At 53.1% G+C, this 15,974-nt stretch overlaps 13 non-coding genes and 11 pseudogenes across 13 annotated transcripts; all 24 read right to left on the bottom strand.

Moving 5' to 3' along the window:
• Window positions 1-406: 406 nt before the first annotated feature.
• On the bottom strand, window positions 407-525 carry LOC135591851 (5S ribosomal RNA). Its single transcript, XR_010478618.1, has one exon. It is a non-coding gene; the product is annotated as a 5S ribosomal RNA (ribosomal RNA).
• A 546-nt stretch (window positions 526-1,071) lies between these two features.
• LOC135590209 (5S ribosomal RNA) lies at window positions 1,072-1,190 on the bottom strand. The gene has a single exon (XR_010477615.1). It is a non-coding gene; the product is annotated as a 5S ribosomal RNA (ribosomal RNA).
• Window positions 1,191-1,734: 544 nt separating this feature from the next.
• LOC135590785 (5S ribosomal RNA) lies at window positions 1,735-1,853 on the bottom strand. Its single transcript, XR_010478191.1, has one exon. It is a non-coding gene; the product is annotated as a 5S ribosomal RNA (ribosomal RNA).
• A 544-nt stretch (window positions 1,854-2,397) lies between these two features.
• Window positions 2,398-2,508, bottom strand: LOC135591465 (5S ribosomal RNA; annotated as a pseudogene).
• Window positions 2,509-3,052: 544 nt separating this feature from the next.
• On the bottom strand, window positions 3,053-3,162 carry LOC135591744 (5S ribosomal RNA; annotated as a pseudogene).
• A 544-nt stretch (window positions 3,163-3,706) lies between these two features.
• On the bottom strand, window positions 3,707-3,816 carry LOC135591743 (5S ribosomal RNA; annotated as a pseudogene).
• A 544-nt stretch (window positions 3,817-4,360) lies between these two features.
• Window positions 4,361-4,479, bottom strand: LOC135590466 (5S ribosomal RNA). The gene has a single exon (XR_010477874.1). It is a non-coding gene; the product is annotated as a 5S ribosomal RNA (ribosomal RNA).
• Window positions 4,480-5,023: 544 nt separating this feature from the next.
• On the bottom strand, window positions 5,024-5,134 carry LOC135591463 (5S ribosomal RNA; annotated as a pseudogene).
• A 544-nt stretch (window positions 5,135-5,678) lies between these two features.
• Window positions 5,679-5,788, bottom strand: LOC135591742 (5S ribosomal RNA; annotated as a pseudogene).
• Window positions 5,789-6,332: 544 nt separating this feature from the next.
• LOC135590464 (5S ribosomal RNA) lies at window positions 6,333-6,451 on the bottom strand. Its single transcript, XR_010477871.1, has one exon. It is a non-coding gene; the product is annotated as a 5S ribosomal RNA (ribosomal RNA).
• Window positions 6,452-6,995: 544 nt separating this feature from the next.
• On the bottom strand, window positions 6,996-7,106 carry LOC135591462 (5S ribosomal RNA; annotated as a pseudogene).
• A 544-nt stretch (window positions 7,107-7,650) lies between these two features.
• LOC135591838 (5S ribosomal RNA) lies at window positions 7,651-7,769 on the bottom strand. The gene has a single exon (XR_010478616.1). It is a non-coding gene; the product is annotated as a 5S ribosomal RNA (ribosomal RNA).
• Window positions 7,770-8,313: 544 nt separating this feature from the next.
• Window positions 8,314-8,432, bottom strand: LOC135590463 (5S ribosomal RNA). The gene has a single exon (XR_010477870.1). It is a non-coding gene; the product is annotated as a 5S ribosomal RNA (ribosomal RNA).
• A 544-nt stretch (window positions 8,433-8,976) lies between these two features.
• On the bottom strand, window positions 8,977-9,087 carry LOC135591461 (5S ribosomal RNA; annotated as a pseudogene).
• A 544-nt stretch (window positions 9,088-9,631) lies between these two features.
• Window positions 9,632-9,750, bottom strand: LOC135589339 (5S ribosomal RNA). The gene has a single exon (XR_010476747.1). It is a non-coding gene; the product is annotated as a 5S ribosomal RNA (ribosomal RNA).
• Window positions 9,751-10,294: 544 nt separating this feature from the next.
• Window positions 10,295-10,405, bottom strand: LOC135591460 (5S ribosomal RNA; annotated as a pseudogene).
• Window positions 10,406-10,949: 544 nt separating this feature from the next.
• LOC135591553 (5S ribosomal RNA) lies at window positions 10,950-11,060 on the bottom strand (annotated as a pseudogene).
• A 544-nt stretch (window positions 11,061-11,604) lies between these two features.
• On the bottom strand, window positions 11,605-11,723 carry LOC135591826 (5S ribosomal RNA). The gene has a single exon (XR_010478614.1). It is a non-coding gene; the product is annotated as a 5S ribosomal RNA (ribosomal RNA).
• Window positions 11,724-12,267: 544 nt separating this feature from the next.
• On the bottom strand, window positions 12,268-12,386 carry LOC135590462 (5S ribosomal RNA). The gene has a single exon (XR_010477869.1). It is a non-coding gene; the product is annotated as a 5S ribosomal RNA (ribosomal RNA).
• A 544-nt stretch (window positions 12,387-12,930) lies between these two features.
• Window positions 12,931-13,049, bottom strand: LOC135589934 (5S ribosomal RNA). The gene has a single exon (XR_010477340.1). It is a non-coding gene; the product is annotated as a 5S ribosomal RNA (ribosomal RNA).
• A 544-nt stretch (window positions 13,050-13,593) lies between these two features.
• On the bottom strand, window positions 13,594-13,712 carry LOC135591814 (5S ribosomal RNA). The gene has a single exon (XR_010478612.1). It is a non-coding gene; the product is annotated as a 5S ribosomal RNA (ribosomal RNA).
• Window positions 13,713-14,256: 544 nt separating this feature from the next.
• On the bottom strand, window positions 14,257-14,366 carry LOC135591777 (5S ribosomal RNA; annotated as a pseudogene).
• A 544-nt stretch (window positions 14,367-14,910) lies between these two features.
• Window positions 14,911-15,029, bottom strand: LOC135590461 (5S ribosomal RNA). Its single transcript, XR_010477868.1, has one exon. It is a non-coding gene; the product is annotated as a 5S ribosomal RNA (ribosomal RNA).
• Window positions 15,030-15,572: 543 nt separating this feature from the next.
• On the bottom strand, window positions 15,573-15,683 carry LOC135591623 (5S ribosomal RNA; annotated as a pseudogene).
• Window positions 15,684-15,974: the final 291 nt, after the last annotated feature.

Below are 15,974 nucleotides of genomic sequence, written 5' to 3'. Positions count from 1 at the left end.
ACACGGCAAGCGCGCGTCGAAACCTTCGGGACTTTCTCGAACGAACTCGAAATCGCTATTGCGGCCCCATTCCGGAAAGCTCTCTCCGAGCCCCACGAGACTGACTGCGTAGCGGTCACGGCAAATTCCGAGGCCCAAAACCATCGCCTCGGAGGTCGACGGGAGAGGTTTTGGCCGCTCGGGGCGCAAAAAGGAGTGCAACACGAGGACTTCCCAGGGGGTCACCCATCCTAGAACCATGTCTGGTCATTGTATGTTTTATCAAGAAATTTTTAGATGATGATTTCATTATTCTCCTGCTATATATATGTTAATGACATATTTATTGTTGGCCATAATGCTGGAAAAATTGAAAAGCTTAAAAGAGAGTTTTAAGTAAGTCTTTTGGCCGCTCGGGGCGCAAAAAGGAGTGCAACACGAGGACTTCCCAGGGGGTCACCCATCCTAGTACTACTCTCGCCCAAGCAGGCTTAACTTCGGAGTTCTGATGGGATCCGGTGCTTTAGTGCTGGTATGATCGCACTCGTTTTATGTGCGTCGTCCCTCGCCTTTGTGCACGTCGCGGACGGCGCATCGACGACCGGAGCCCCGAAACCTCTCGAACGATCTCGGAATCGCCATTGTCGGATCCCTCCGATGCCCACGAGGCCGACCGCGTACCGGACACGGCAAGCGCGCGCCGAAACCGTCGGGACTTTCTCGAACGAACTCGGAATCGCTATTGCGGCCCCATTCCGGAAAGCTCTCTCCGAGCCCCACAAGACTGACTGCGTAGCGGTCACGGCAAATTTCGAGGCCCAAAACCATCGCCTCGGAGGTCGACGGGAGAGGTTTTGGCCGCTCGGGGCGCAAAAGGGAGTGCAACACGAGGACTTCCGAGGGGGTCACCCATCCTAGAACCATGTCTGGTCATTGTATATGTTTTATGAAGAAATTTTTAGATGATGATTTCATTATTCTCCTGCTATATATATGTTAATGACGTATTTATTGTTGGCCATAATGCTGGAAAAATTGAAAAGCTTAAAAGAGAGTTTTAAGTAAGTCTTTTGGCCGCTCGGGGCGCAAAAAGGAGTGCAACACGAGGACTTCCCAGGGGGTCACCCATCCTAGTACTACTCTCGCCCAAGCAAGCTTAACTTCGGAGTTCTGATGGGATCCGGTGCTTTAGTGCTGGTATGATCGCACTCGTTTTTTTTGCGTCGTCCCTCTTCTTTGTGCACGTCGCGGACGGCGCATCGACGACCGGAGCCCCGAAACCTCTCGAACGATCTCGGAATCGCCATTGTCGGATCCCTCCGATGCCCACGAGGCCGACCGCGTACCGGACACGGCAAGCGCGCGTCGAAACCTTCGGGACTTTCTCGAACGAACTCGAAATCGCTATTGCGGCCCCATTCCGGAAAGCTCTCTCCGAGCCCCACGAGACTGACTGCGTAGCGGTCACGGCAAATTTCGAGGCCCAAAACCATCGCCTCGGAGGTCGACGGGAGAGGTTTTGGCCGCTCGGGGCGCAAAAAGGAGTGCAACACGAGGACTTCCCAGGGGGTCACCCATCCTAGAACCATGTCTGGTCATTGTATGTTTTATCAAGAAATTTTTAGATGATGATTTCATTATTCTCCTGCTATATATATGTTAATGACATATTTATTGTTGGCCATAATGCTGGAAAAATTGAAAAGCTTAAAAGAGAGTTTTAAGTAAGTCTTTTGGCCGCTCGGGGCGCAAAAAGGAGTGCGACACGAGGACATCCCAGGGGGTCACCCATCCTAGTACTACTCTCTCACAAGCACGCTTAACTTCGGAGTTCTGATGGGATCCGGTGCTTTAGTGCTGGTATGATCGCACTGGTTTTGTGTGCGTCGTCCCTCGCCTTTGTGCACGTCGCGGACGGCGCATCGACGACCGGAGCCCCGAAACCTCTCGAACGATCTCGGAATCGCCATTGTCGGATCCCTCCGATGCCCACGAGGCCGACCGCGTACCGGACACGGCAAGCGCGCGCCGAAACCATCGGGACTTTCTCGAACGAACTCGGAATCGCTATTGCGGCCCCATTCCGGAAAGCTCTCTCCGAGCCCCACGAGACTGACTGCGTAGCGGTCACGGCAAATTCCGAGGCCCAAAACCATCACCTCGGAGGTCGACGGGAGAGGTTTTGGCCGCTCGGGGCGCAAAAAGTAGTGCAACACGAGGACTTCCCAGGGGGTCACCCATCCTAGAACCATGTCTGGTCATTGTATGTTTTATGAAGAAATTTTTAGATGATGATTTCATTATTCTCCTGCTATATATATGTTAATGACATATTTATTGTTGGCCAGAATGCTAGAAAAATTGAAAAGCTTAAAAGAGAGTTTTAAGTAAGTCTTTTGGCCGCTCGGGGCCCAAAAAGGAGTGCAACACGAGGACTTCCCAGGGGGTCACCCATCCTAGTACTACTCTCGCCCAAGCACGCTTAACTTCGGAGTTCTGATGGGATCCGATGCTGGTATGATCGCACTCGTTTTTTTTGCGTCGTCCCTCGCCTTTGTGCACGTCGCGGACGGCGCATCGACGACCGGAGCCCCGAAACCTCTCAAACGATCTCGGAATCGCCATTGTCGGATCCCTCCGATGCCCACGAGGCCGACCGCGTACCGGACACGGCAAGCGCGCGCCGAAACCATCGGGACTTTCTCGAACGAACTCGGAATCGCTATTGCGGCCCCATTCCGGATAGCTCTCTCCGAGCCCCACGAGACTGACTGCGTAGCGGTCACGGCAAATTCCGAGGCCCAAAACCATCGCCTCGGAGGTCGACGGGAGAGGTTTTGGCCGCTCGGGGCGCAAAAAGGAGTGCAACACGAGGACTTCCCAGGGGGTCACCCATCCTAGAACCATGTCTGGTCATTGTATGTTTTATGAAGAAATTTTTAGATGATAATTTCATTTTTCTCCTGCTATATATATGTTAATGACATATTTATTGTTGGCCAGAATGCTAGAAAAATTGAAAAGCTTAAAAGAGAGTTTTAAGTAAGTCTTTTGGCCACTCGGGGCCCAAAAAGGAGTGCAACACGAGGACTTCCCAGGGGGTCACCCATCCTAGTACTACTCTCGCCCAAGCACGCTTAACTTCGGAGTTTGATGGGATCCGGTGCTGGTATGATCGCACTCGTTTTTTGTGCGTCATCCCTCGCCTTTGTGCACGTCGCGGACGGCGCATCGACGACCGGAGCCCCGAAACCTCTCGAACGATCTCGGAATCGCCATTGTCGGATCCCTCCGATGCCCACGAGGCCGACCGCGTACCGGACACGGCAAGCGCGCGCCGAAACCATCGGGACTTTCTCGAACGAACTCGGAATCGCTATTGCGGCCCCATTCCGGATAGCTCTCTCCGAGCCCCACGAGACTGACTGCGTAGCGGTCACGGCAAATTCCGAGGCCCAAAACCATCGCCTCGGAGGTCGACGGGAGAGGTTTTGGCCGCTCGGGGCGCAAAAAGGAGTGCAACACGAGGACTTCCCAGGGGGTCACCCATCCTAGAACCATGTCTGGTCATTGTATGTTTTATGAAGAAATTTTTAGATGATAATTTCATTTTTCTCCTGCTATATATATGTTAATGACATATTTATTGTTGGCCAGAATGCTAGAAAAATTGAAAAGCTTAAAAGAGAGTTTTAAGTAAGTCTTTTGGCCACTCGGGGCCCAAAAAGGAGTGCAACACGAGGACTTCCCAGGGGGTCACCCATCCTAGTACTACTCTCGCCCAAGCACGCTTAACTTCGGAGTTTGATGGGATCCGGTGCTGGTATGATCGCACTCGTTTTTTGTGCGTCATCCCTCGCCTTTGTGCACGTCGCGGACGGCGCATCGACGACCGGAGCCCCGAAACCTCTCGAACGATCTCGGAATCGCCATTGTCGGATCCCTCCGATGCCCACGAGGCCGACCGCGTACCGGACACGGCAAGCGCGCGCCGAAACCATCGAGACTTTCTCGAACGAACTCGGAATCGCTATTGCGGCCCCATTCCGGAAAGCTCTCTCCGAGCCCCACGAGACTGACTGCGTAGCGGTCACGGCAAATTCCGAGGCCCAAAACCATCGCCTCGGAGGTCGACGGGAGAGGTTTTGGCCGCTCGGGGCGCAAAAAGTAGTGCAACACGAGGACTACCCAGGGGGTCAACCATCCTAGAACCATGTCTGGTCATTGTATGTTTTATGAAGAAATTTTTAGATGATGATTTCATTATTCTCCTGCTATATATATGTTAATGACATATTTATTGTTGGCCATAATGCTGGAAAAATTGAAAAGCTTAAAAGAGAGTTTTAAGTAAGTCTTTTGGCCGCTCGGGGCGCAAAAAGGAGTGCGACACGAGGACATCCCAGGGGGTCACCCATCCTAGTACTACTCTCGCACAAGCACGGTTTACTTCGGAGTTCTGATGGGATCCGGTGCTTTAGTGCTGGTATGATCGCACTCGTTTTGTGTGCGTCGTCCCTCGCCTTTGTGCACGTAGCGGACGGCGCATCGACGACCGGAGCCCCGAAACCTCTCGAACGATCTCGGAATCGCCATTGTCGGATCCCTCCGATGCCCACGAGGCCGACCGCGTACCGGACACGGCAAGCGCGCGCCGAAACCATCGGGACTTTCTCGAACGAACTCGGAATCGCTATTGCGGCCCCATTCCGGAAAGCTCTCTCCGAGCCCCACGAGACTGACTGCGTAGCGGTCACGGCAAATTCCGAGGCCCAAAACCATCGCCTCGGAGGTCGACGGGAGAGGTTTTGCCCGCTCGGGGCGCAAAAAGTAGTGCAACACGAGGACTTCCCAGGGGGTCACCCATCCTAGAACCATGTCTGGTCATTGTATGTTTTATGAAGAAATTTTTAGATGATGATTTCATTATTCTCCTGCTATATATATGTTAATGACATATTTATTGTTGGCCAGAATGCTAGAAAAATTGAAAAGCTTAAAAGAGAGTTTTAAGTAAGTCTTTTGGCCGCTCGGGGCCCAAAAAGGAGTGCAACACGAGGACTTCCCAGGGGGTCACCCATCCTAGTACTACTCTCGCCCAAGCACGCTTAACTTCGGAGTTCTGATGGGATCCGATGCTGGTATGATCGCACTCGTTTTTTTTGCGTCGTCCCTCGCCTTTGTGCACGTCGCGGACGGCGCATCGACGACCGGAGCCCCGAAACCTCTCAAACGATCTCGGAATCGCCATTGTCGGATCCCTCCGATGCCCACGAGGCCGACCGCGTACCGGACACGGCAAGCGCGCGCCGAAACCATCGGGACTTTCTCGAACGAACTCGGAATCGCTATTGCGGCCCCATTCCGGATAGCTCTCTCCGAGCCCCACGAGACTGACTGCGTAGCGGTCACGGCAAATTCCGAGGCCCAAAACCATCGCCTCGGAGGTCGACGGGAGAGGTTTTGGCCGCTCGGGGCGCAAAAAGGAGTGCAACACGAGGACTTCCCAGGGGGTCACCCATCCTAGAACCATGTCTGGTCATTGTATGTTTTATGAAGAAATTTTTAGATGATAATTTCATTATTCTCCTGCTATATATATGTTAATGACATATTTATTGTTGGCCAGAATGCTAGAAAAATTGAAAAGCTTAAAAGAGAGTTTTAAGTAAGTCTTTTGGCCGCTCGGGGCCCAAAAAGGAGTGCAACACGAGGACTTCCCAGGGGGTCACCCATCCTAGTACTACTCTCGCCCAAGCACGCTTAACTTCGGAGTTTGATGGGATCCGGTGCTGGTATGATCGCACTCGTTTTTTGTGCGTCATCCCTCGCCTTTGTGCACGTCGCGGACGGCGCATCGACGACCGGAGCCCCGAAACCTCTCGAACGATCTCGGAATCGCCATTGTCGGATCCCTCCGATGCCCACGAGGCCGACCGCGTACCGGACACGGCAAGCGCGCGCCGAAACCATCGGGACTTTCTCGAACGAACTCGGAATCGCTATTGCGGCCCCATTCCGGAAAGCTCTCTCCGAGCCCCACGAGACTGACTGCGTAGCGGTCACGGCAAATTCCGAGGCCCAAAACCATCGCCTCGGAGGTCGACGGGAGAGGTTTTGGCCGCTCGGGGCGCAAAAAGTAGTGCAACACGAGGACTACCCAGGGGGTCAACCATCCTAGAACCATGTCTGGTCATTGTATGTTTTATGAAGAAATTTTTAGATGATGATTTCATTATTCTCCTGCTATATATATGTTAATGACATATTTATTGTTGGCCATAATGCTGGAAAAATTGAAAAGCTTAAAAGAGAGTTTTAAGTAAGTCTTTTGGCCGCTCGGGGCGCAAAAAGGAGTGCGACACGAGGACATCCCAGGGGGTCACCCATCCTAGTACTACTCTCGCACAAGCACGGTTTACTTCGGAGTTCTGATGGGATCCGGTGCTTTAGTGCTGGTATGATCGCACTCGTTTTGTGTGCGTCGTCCCTCGCCTTTGTGCACGTAGCGGACGGCGCATCGACGACCGGAGCCCCGAAACCTCTCGAACGATCTCGGAATCGCCATTGTCGGATCCCTCCGATGCCCACGAGGCCGACCGCGTACCGGACACGGCAAGCGCGCGCCGAAACCATCGGGACTTTCTCGAACGAACTCGGAATCGCTATTGCGGCCCCATTCCGGAAAGCTCTCTCCGAGCCCCACGAGACTGACTGCGTAGCGGTCACGGCAAATTCCGAGGCCCAAAACCATCGCCTCGGAGGTCGACGGGAGAGGTTTTGCCCGCTCGGGGCGCAAAAAGTAGTGCAACACGAGGACTTCCCAGGGGGTCACCCATCCTAGAACCATGTCTGGTCATTGTATGTTTTATGAAGAAATTTTTAGATGATGATTTCATTATTCTCCTGCTATATATATGTTAATGACATATTTATTGTTGGCCAGAATGCTAGAAAAATTGAAAAGCTTAAAAGAGAGTTTTAAGTAAGTCTTTTGGCCGCTCGGGGCCCAAAAAGGAGTGCAACACGAGGACTTCCCAGGGGGTCACCCATCCTAGTACTACTCTCGCCCAAGCACGCTTAACTTCGGAGTTCTGATGGGATCCGATGCTGGTATGATCGCACTCGTTTTTTTTGCGTCGTCCCTCGCCTTTGTGCACGTCGCGGACGGCGCATCGACGACCGGAGCCCCGAAACCTCTCAAACGATCTCGGAATCGCCATTGTCGGATCCCTCCGATGCCCACGAGGCCGACCGCGTACCGGACACGGCAAGCGCGCGCCGAAACCATCGGGACTTTCTCGAACGAACTCGGAATCGCTATTGCGGCCCCATTCCGGATAGCTCTCTCCGAGCCCCACGAGACTGACTGCGTAGCGGTCACGGCAAATTCCGAGGCCCAAAACCATCGCCTCGGAGGTCGACGGGAGAGGTTTTGGCCGCTCGGGGCGCAAAAAGTAGTGCAACACGAGGACTTCCCAGGGGGTCACCCATCCTAGAACCATGTCTGGTCATTGTATGTTTTATGAAGAAATTTTTAGATGATGATTTCATTATTCTCCTGCTATATATATGTTAATGACATATTTATTGTTGGCCATAATGCTGGAAAAATTGAAAAGCTTAAAAGAGAGTTTTAAGTAATTCTTTTGGCCGCTCGTGGCGCAAAAAGGAGTGCAACACGAGGACTTCCCAGGGGGTCACCCATCCTAGTACTACTCTCGCCCAAGCAGGCTTAACTTCGGAGTTCTGATGGGATCCGGTGCTTTAGTGCTGGTATGATCGCACTCGTTTTGTGTGCGTCGTCCCTCGCCTTTGTGCACGTCGCGGACGGCGCATCGACGACCGGAGCCCCGAAACCTCTCGAACGATCTCGGAATCGCCATTGTCGGATCCCTCCGATGCCCACGAGGCCGACCGCGTACCGGACACGGCAAGCGCGCGCCGAAACCATCGGGACTTTCTCGAACGAACTCGGAATCGCTATTGCGGCCCCATTCCGGAAAGCTCTCTCCGAGCCCCACGAGACTGACTGCGTAGCGGTCACGGCAAATTCCGAGGCCCAAAACCATCGCCTCGGAGGTCGTCGGGAGAGGTTTTGGCCGCTCGGGGCGCAAAAAGGAGTGCAACACGAGGACTTCCCAGGGGGTCACCCATCCTAGAACCATGTCTGGTCATTGTATGTTTTATGAAGAAATTTTTAGATGATGATTTCATTATTCTCCTGCTATATATATGTTAATGACATATTTATTGTTGGCCAGAATGCTAGAAAAATTGAAAAGCTTAAAAGAGAGTTTTAAGTAAGTCTTTTGGCCGCTCGGGGCCCAAAAAGGAGTGCGACACGAGGACATCCCAGGGGGTCACCCATCCTAGTACTACTCTCGCACAAGCACGGTTTACTTCGGAGTTCTGATGGGATCCGGTGCTTTAGTGCTGGTATGATCGCACTCGTTTTGTGTGCGTCGTCCCTCGCCTTTGTGCACGTAGCGGACGGCGCATCGACGACCGGAGCCCCGAAACCTCTCGAACGATCTCGGAATCGCCATTGTCGGATCCCTCCGATGCCCACGAGGCCGACCGCGTACCGGACACGGCAAGCGCGCGCCGAAACCATCGGGACTTTCTCGAACGAACTCGGAATCGCTATTGCGGCCCCATTCCGGAAAGCTCTCTCCGAGCCCCACGAGACTGACTGTGTAGCGGTCATGGCAAATTCCGAGGCCCAAAACCATCGCCTCGGAGGTCGACGGGAGAGGTTTTGCCCGCTCGGGGCGCAAAAAGTAGTGCAACACGAGGACTTCCCAGGGGGTCACCCATCCTAGAACCATGTCTGGTCATTGTATGTTTTATGAAGAAATTTTTAGATGATGATTTCATTATTCTCCTGCTATATATATGTTAATGACATATTTATTGTTGGCCAGAATGCTAGAAAAATTGAAAAGCTTAAAAGAGAGTTTTAAGTAAGTCTTTTGGCCGCTCGGGGCCCAAAAAGGAGTGCAACACGAGGACTTCCCAGGGGGTCACCCATCCTAGTACTACTCTCGCCCAAGCACGCTTAACTTCGGAGTTCTGATGGGATCCGATGCTGGTATGATCGCACTCGTTTTTTTTGCGTCGTCCCTCACCTTTGTGCACGTCGCGGACGGCGCATCGACGACCGGAGCCCCGAAACCTCTCAAACGATCTCGGAATCGCCATTGTCGGATCCCTCCGATGCCCACGAGGCCGACCGCGTACCGGACACGGCAAGCGCGCGCCGAAACCATCGGGACTTTCTCGAACGAACTCGGAATCGCTATTGCGGCCCCATTCCGGATAGCTCTCTCCGAGCCCCACGAGACTGACTGCGTAGCGGTCACGGCAAATTCCGAGGCCCAAAACCATCGCCTCGGAGGTCGACGGGAGAGGTTTTGGCCGCTCGGGGCGCAAAAAGTAGTGCAACACGAGGACTTCCCAGGGGGTCACCCATCCTAGAACCATGTCTGGTCATTGTATGTTTTATGAAGAAATTTTTAGATGATGATTTCATTATTCTCCTGCTATATATATGTTAATGACATATTTATTGTTGGCCATAATGCTGGAAAAATTGAAAAGCTTAAAAGAGAGTTTTAAGTAATTCTTTTGGCCGCTCGTGGCGCAAAAAGGAGTGCAACACGAGGACTTCCCAGGGGGTCACCCATCCTAGTACTACTCTCGCCCAAGCAGGCTTAACTTCGGAGTTCTGATGGGATCCGGTGCTTTAGTGCTGGTATGATCGCAATCCTTTTGTGTGCGTCGTCCCTCGCCTTTGTGCACGTCGCGGACGGCGCATCGACGACCGGAGCCCCGAAACCTCTCGAACGATCTCGGAATCGCCATTGTCGGATCCCTCCGATGCCCACGAGGCCGACCGCGTACCGGACACGGCAAGCGCGCGCCGAAACCATCGGGACTTTCTCGAACGAACTCGGAATCGCTATTGCGGCCCCATTCCGGAAAGCTCTCTCCGAGCCCCACGAGACTGACTGCGTAGCGGTCACGGCAAATTCCGAGGCCCAAAACCATCGCCTCGGAGGTCGTCGGGAGAGGTTTTGGCCGCTCGGGGCGCAAAAAGGAGTGCAACACGAGGACTTCCCAGGGGGTCACCCATCCTAGAACCATGTCTGGTCATTGTATGTTTTATGAAGAAATTTTTAGATGATGATTTCATTATTCTCCTGCTATATATATGTTAATGACATATTTATTGTTGGCCAGAATGCTAGAAAAATTGAAAAGCTTAAAAGAGAGTTTTAAGTAAGTCTTTTGGCCGCTCGGGGCCCAAAAAGGAGTGCAACACGAGGACTTCCCAGGGGGTCACCCATCCTAGTACTACTCTCGCCCAAGCACGCTTAACTTCGGAGTTCTGATGGGATCCGATGCTGGTATGATCGCACTCGTTTTTTTTGCGTCGTCCCTCGCCTTTGTGCACGTCGCGGACGGCGCATCGATGACCGGAGCCCCGAAACCTCTCAAACGATCTCGGAATCGCCATTGTCGGATCCCTCCGATGCCCACGAGGCCGACCGCGTACCGGACACGGCAAGCGCGCGCCGAAACCATCGGGACTTTCTCGAACGAACTCGGAATCGCTATTGCGGCCCCATTCCGGATAGCTCTCTCCGAGCCCCACGAGACTGACTGCGTAGCTGTCACGGCAAATTCCGAGGCCCAAAACCATCACCTCGGAGGTCGACGGGAGAGGTTTTGGCCGCTCGGGGCGCAAAAAGTAGTGCAACACGAGGACTTCCCAGGGGGTCACCCATCCTAGAACCATGTCTGGTCATTGTATGTTTTATGAAGAAATTTTTAGATGATGATTTCATTATTCTCCTGCTATATATATGTTAATGACATATTTATTGTTGGCCAGAATGCTAGAAAAATTGAAAAGCTTAAAAGAGAGTTTTAAGTAAGTCTTTTGGCCGCTCGGGGCCCAAAAAGGAGTGCAACACGAGGACTTCCCAGGGGGTCACCCATCCTAGTACTACTCTCGCCCAAGCACGCTTAACTTCGGAGTTCTGATGGGATCCGATGCTGGTATGATCACACTCGTTTTTTTTGCGTCGTCCCTCGCCTTTGTGCACGTCGCGGACGTCGCATCGACGACCGGAGCCCCGAAACCTCTCAAACGATCTCGGAATCGCCATTGTCGGATCCCTCCGATGCCCACGAGGCCGACCGCGTACCGGACACGGCAAGCGCGCGCCGAAACCATCGGGACTTTCTCGAACGAACTCGGAATCGCTATTGCGGCCCCATTCCGGATAGCTCTCTCCGAGCCCCACGAGACTGACTGCGTAGCGGTCACGGCAAATTCCGAGGCCCAAAACCATCGCCTCGGAGGTCGACGGGAGAGGTTTTGGCCGCTCGGGGCGCAAAAAGTAGTGCAACACGAGGACTTCCCAGGGGGTCACCCATCCTAGAACCATGTCTGGTCATTGTATGTTTTATGAAGAAATTTTTAGATGATGATTTCATTATTCTCCTGCTATATATATGTTAATGACATATTTATTGTTGGCCATAATGCTGGAAAAATTGAAAAGCTTAAAAGAGAGTTTTAAGTAAGTCTTTTGGCCGCTCGTGGCGCAAAAAGGAGTGCAACACGAGGACTTCCCAGGGGGTCACCCATCCTAGTACTACTCTCGCCCAAGCAGGCTTAACTTCGGAGTTCTGATGGGATCCGGTGCTTTAGTGCTGGTATGATCGCACTCGTTTTGTGTGCGTCGTCCCTCGCCTTTGTGCACGTCGCGGACGGCGCATCGACGACCGGAGCCCCGAAACCTCTCGAACGATCTCGGAATCGCCATTGTCGGATCCCTCCGATGCCCACGAGGCCGACCGCGTACCGGACACGGCAAGCGCGCGCCGAAACCATCGGGACTTTCTCGAACGAACTCGGAATCGCTATTGCGGCCCCATTCCGGAAAGCTCTCTCCGAGCCCCACGAGACTGACTGCGTAGCGGTCACGGCAAATTCCGAGGCCCAAAACCATCGCCTCGGAGGTCGACGGGAGAGGTTTTGGCCGCTCGGGGCGCAAAAAGTAGTGCAACACGAGGACTACCCAGGGGGTCAACCATCCTAGAACCATGTCTGGTCATTGTATGTTTTATGAAGAAATTTTTAGATGATGATTTCATTATTCTCCTGCTATATATATGTTAATGACATATTTATTGTTGGCCAGAATGCTAGAAAAATTGAAAAGCTTAAAAGAGAGTTTTAAGTAAGTCTTTTGGCCGCTCGGGGCGCAAAAAGGAGTGCGACACGAGGACATCCCAGGGGGTCACCCATCCTAGTACTACTCTCGCACAAGCACGGTTTACTTCGGAGTTCTGATGGGATCCGGTGCTTTAGTGCTGGTATGATCGCACTCGTTTTGTGTGCGTCGTCCCTCGCCTTTGTGCACGTAGCGGACGGCGCATCGACGACCGGAGCCCCGAAACCTCTCGAACGATCTCGGAATCGCCATTGTCGGATCCCTCCGATGCCCACGAGGCCGACCGCGTACCGGACACGGCAAGCGCGCGCCGAAACCATCGGGACTTTCTCGAACGAACTCGGAATCGCTATTGCGGCCCCATTCCGGAAAGCTCTCTCCGAGCCCCACGAGACTGACTGCGTAGCGGTCACGGCAAATTCCGAGGCCCAAAACCATCGCCTCGGAGGTCGACGGGAGAGGTTTTGGCCGCTCGGGGCGCAAAAAGTAGTGCAACACGAGGACTTCCCAGGGGGTCACCCATCCTAGAACCATGTCTGGTCATTGTATGTTTTATGAAGAAATTTTTAGATGATGATTTCATTATTCTCCTGCTATATATATGTTAATGACATATTTATTGTTGGCCAGAATGCTAGAAAAATTGAAAAGCTTAAAAGAGAGTTTTAAGTAAGTCTTTTGGCCGCTCGGGGCCCAAAAAGGAGTGCAACACGAGGACTTCCCAGGGGGTCACCCATCCTAGTACTACTCTCGCCCAAGCACGCTTAACTTCGGAGTTCTGATGGGATCCGGTGCTTTAGTGCTGGTATGATCGCACTCGTTTTATGTGCGTCGTCCCTCGCCTTTGTGCACGTCGCGGACGGCGCATCGACGACCGGAGCCCCGAAACCTCTCGAACGATCTCGGAATCGCCATTGTCGGATCCCTCCGATGCCCACGAGGCCGACCGCGTACCGGACACGGCAAGCGCGCGCCGAAACCATCGGGACTTTCTCGAACGAACTCGGAATCGCTATTGCGGCCCCATTCCGGAAAGCTCTCTCCGAGCCCCACGAGACTAACTGCGTAGCGGTCACGGCAAATTCCGAGGCCCAAAACCATCGCCTCGGAGGTCGACGGGAGAGGTTTTGGCCGCTCGGGGCGCAAAAAGTAGTGCAACACGAGGACTTCCCAGGGGGTCACCCATCCTAGAACCATGTCTGGTCATTGTATGTTTTATGAAGAAATTTTTAGATGATGATTTCATTATTCTCCTGCTATATATATGTTAATGACATATTTATTGTTGGCCATAATGCTGGAAAAATTGAAAAGCTTAAAAGAGAGTTTTAAGTAATTCTTTTGGCCGCTCGTGGCGCAAAAAGGAGTGCAACACGAGGACTTCCCAGGGGGTCACCCATCCTAGTACTACTCTCGCCCAAGCAGGCTTAACTTCGGAGTTCTGATGGGATCCGGTGCTTTAGTGCTGGTATGATCGCACTCGTTTTGTGTGCGTCGTCCCTCGCCTTTGTGCACGTCGCGGACGGCGCATCGACGACCGGAGCCCCGAAACCTCTCGAACGATCTCGGAATCGCCATTGTCGGATCCCTCCGATGCCCACGAGGCCGACCGCGTACCGGACACGGCAAGCGCGCGCCGAAACCATCGGGACTTTCTCGAACGAACTCGGAATCGCTATTGCGGCCCCATTCCGGAAAGCTCTCTCCGAGCCCCACGAGACTGACTGCGTAGCGGTCACAGCAAATTCCGAGGCCCAAAACCATCGCCTCGGAGGTCGACGGGAGAGGTTTTGGCCGCTCGGGGCGCAAAAAGGAGTGCAACACGAGGACTTCCCAGGGGGTCACCCATCCTAGAACCATGTCTGGTCATTGTATGTTTTATGAAGAAATTTTTAGATGATAATTTCATTATTCTCCTGCTATATATATGTTAATGACATATTTATTGTTGGCCAGAATGCTAGAAAAATTGAAAAGCTTAAAAGAGAGTTTTAAGTAAGTCTTTTGGCCGCTCGGGGCCCAAAAAGGAGTGCAACACGAGGACTTCCCAGGGGGTCACCCATCCTAGTACTACTCTCGCCCAAGCACGCTTAACTTCGGAGTTTGATGGGATCCGGTCCTGGTATGATCGCACTCGTTTTTTGTGCGTCATCCATCGCCTTTGTGCACGTCGCGGACGGCGCATCGACGACCGGAGCCCCGAAACCTCTCGAACGATCTCGGAATCGCCATTGTCGGATCCCTCCGATGCCCACGAGGCCGACCGCGTACCGGACACGGCAAGCGCGCGCCGAAACCATCGGGACTTTCTCGAACGAACTCGGAATCGCTATTGCGGCCCCATTCCGGAAAGCTCTCTCCGAGCCCCACGAGACTGACTGCGTAGCGGTCACGGCAAATTCCGAGGCCCAAAACCATCGCCTCGGAGGTCGACGGGAGAGGTTTTGGCCGCTCGGGGCGCCAAAAGTAGTGCAACACGAGGACTTCCCAGGGGGTCAACCATCCTAGAACCATGTCTGGTCATTGTATGTTTTATGAAGAAATTTTTAGATGATGATTTCATTATTCTCCTGCTATATATATGTTAATGACATATTTATTGTTGGCCATAATGCTGGAAAAATTGAAAAGCTTAAAAGAGAGTTTTAAGTAAGTCTTTTGGCCGCTCGGGGCGCAAAAAGGAGTGCGACACGAGGACATCCCAGGGGGTCACCCATCCTAGTACTACTCTCGCACAAGCACGGTTTACTTCGGAGTTCTGATGGGATCCGGTGCTTTAGTGCTGGTATGATCGCACTCGTTTTGTGTGCGTCGTCCCTCGCCTTTGTGCACGTAGCGGACGGCGCATCGACGACCGGAGCCCCGAAACCTCTCGAACGATCTCGGAATCGCCATTGTCGGATCCCTCCGATGCCCACGAGGCCGACCGCGTACTGGACACGGCAAGCGCGCGCCGAAACCATCGGGACTTTCTCGAACGAACTCGGAATCGCTATTGCGGCCCCATTCCGGAAAGCTCTCTCCGAGCCCCACGAGACTGACTGCGTAGCGGTCACGGCAAATTCCGAGGCCCAAAACCATCGCCTCGGAGGTCGACGGGAGAGGTTTTGGCCGCTCGGGGCGCAAAAAGTAGTGCAACACGAGGACTTCCCAGGGGGTCACCCATCCTAGAACCATGTCTGGTCATTGTATGTTTTATGAAGAAATTTTTAGATGATGATTTCATTATTCTCCTGCTATATATATGTTAATGACATATTTATTGTTGGCCAGAATGCTAGAAAAATTGAAAAGTTAAAAGGGAGTTTTAAGTAAGTCTTTTGGCCGCTCGGGGCCCAAAAAGGAGTGCAACACGAGGACTTCCCAGGGGGTCACCCATCCTAGTACTACTCTCGCCCAAGCACGCTTAACTTCGGAGTTCTGATGGGATCCGATGCTGGTAAGATCGCACTCGTTTTTTTTGCGTCGTCCCTCGCCTTTGTGCACGTCGCGGACGGCGCATCGACGACCGGAGCCCCGAAACCTCTCAAACGATCTCGGAATCGCCATTGTCGGATCCCTCCGATGCCCACGAGGCCGACCGCGTACCGGACACGGCAAGCGCGCGCCGAAACCATCGGGACTTTCTCGAACGAACTCGGAATCGCTATTGCGGCCCCATTCCGGATAGCTCTCTCCGAGCCCCACGAGACTGACTGCGTAGCGGTCACGGCAAATTCCGAGGCCCAAAACCATCGCCTCGGA

Source organism: Musa acuminata, chromosome BXJ1-8 (assembly GCF_036884655.1).
Source record: "Musa acuminata AAA Group cultivar baxijiao chromosome BXJ1-8, Cavendish_Baxijiao_AAA, whole genome shotgun sequence".
In the NCBI taxonomy this organism is placed as follows: domain Eukaryota; kingdom Viridiplantae; phylum Streptophyta; class Magnoliopsida; order Zingiberales; family Musaceae; genus Musa; species Musa acuminata.
This window is presented reverse-complemented; position numbering and strand designations above follow the sequence as displayed.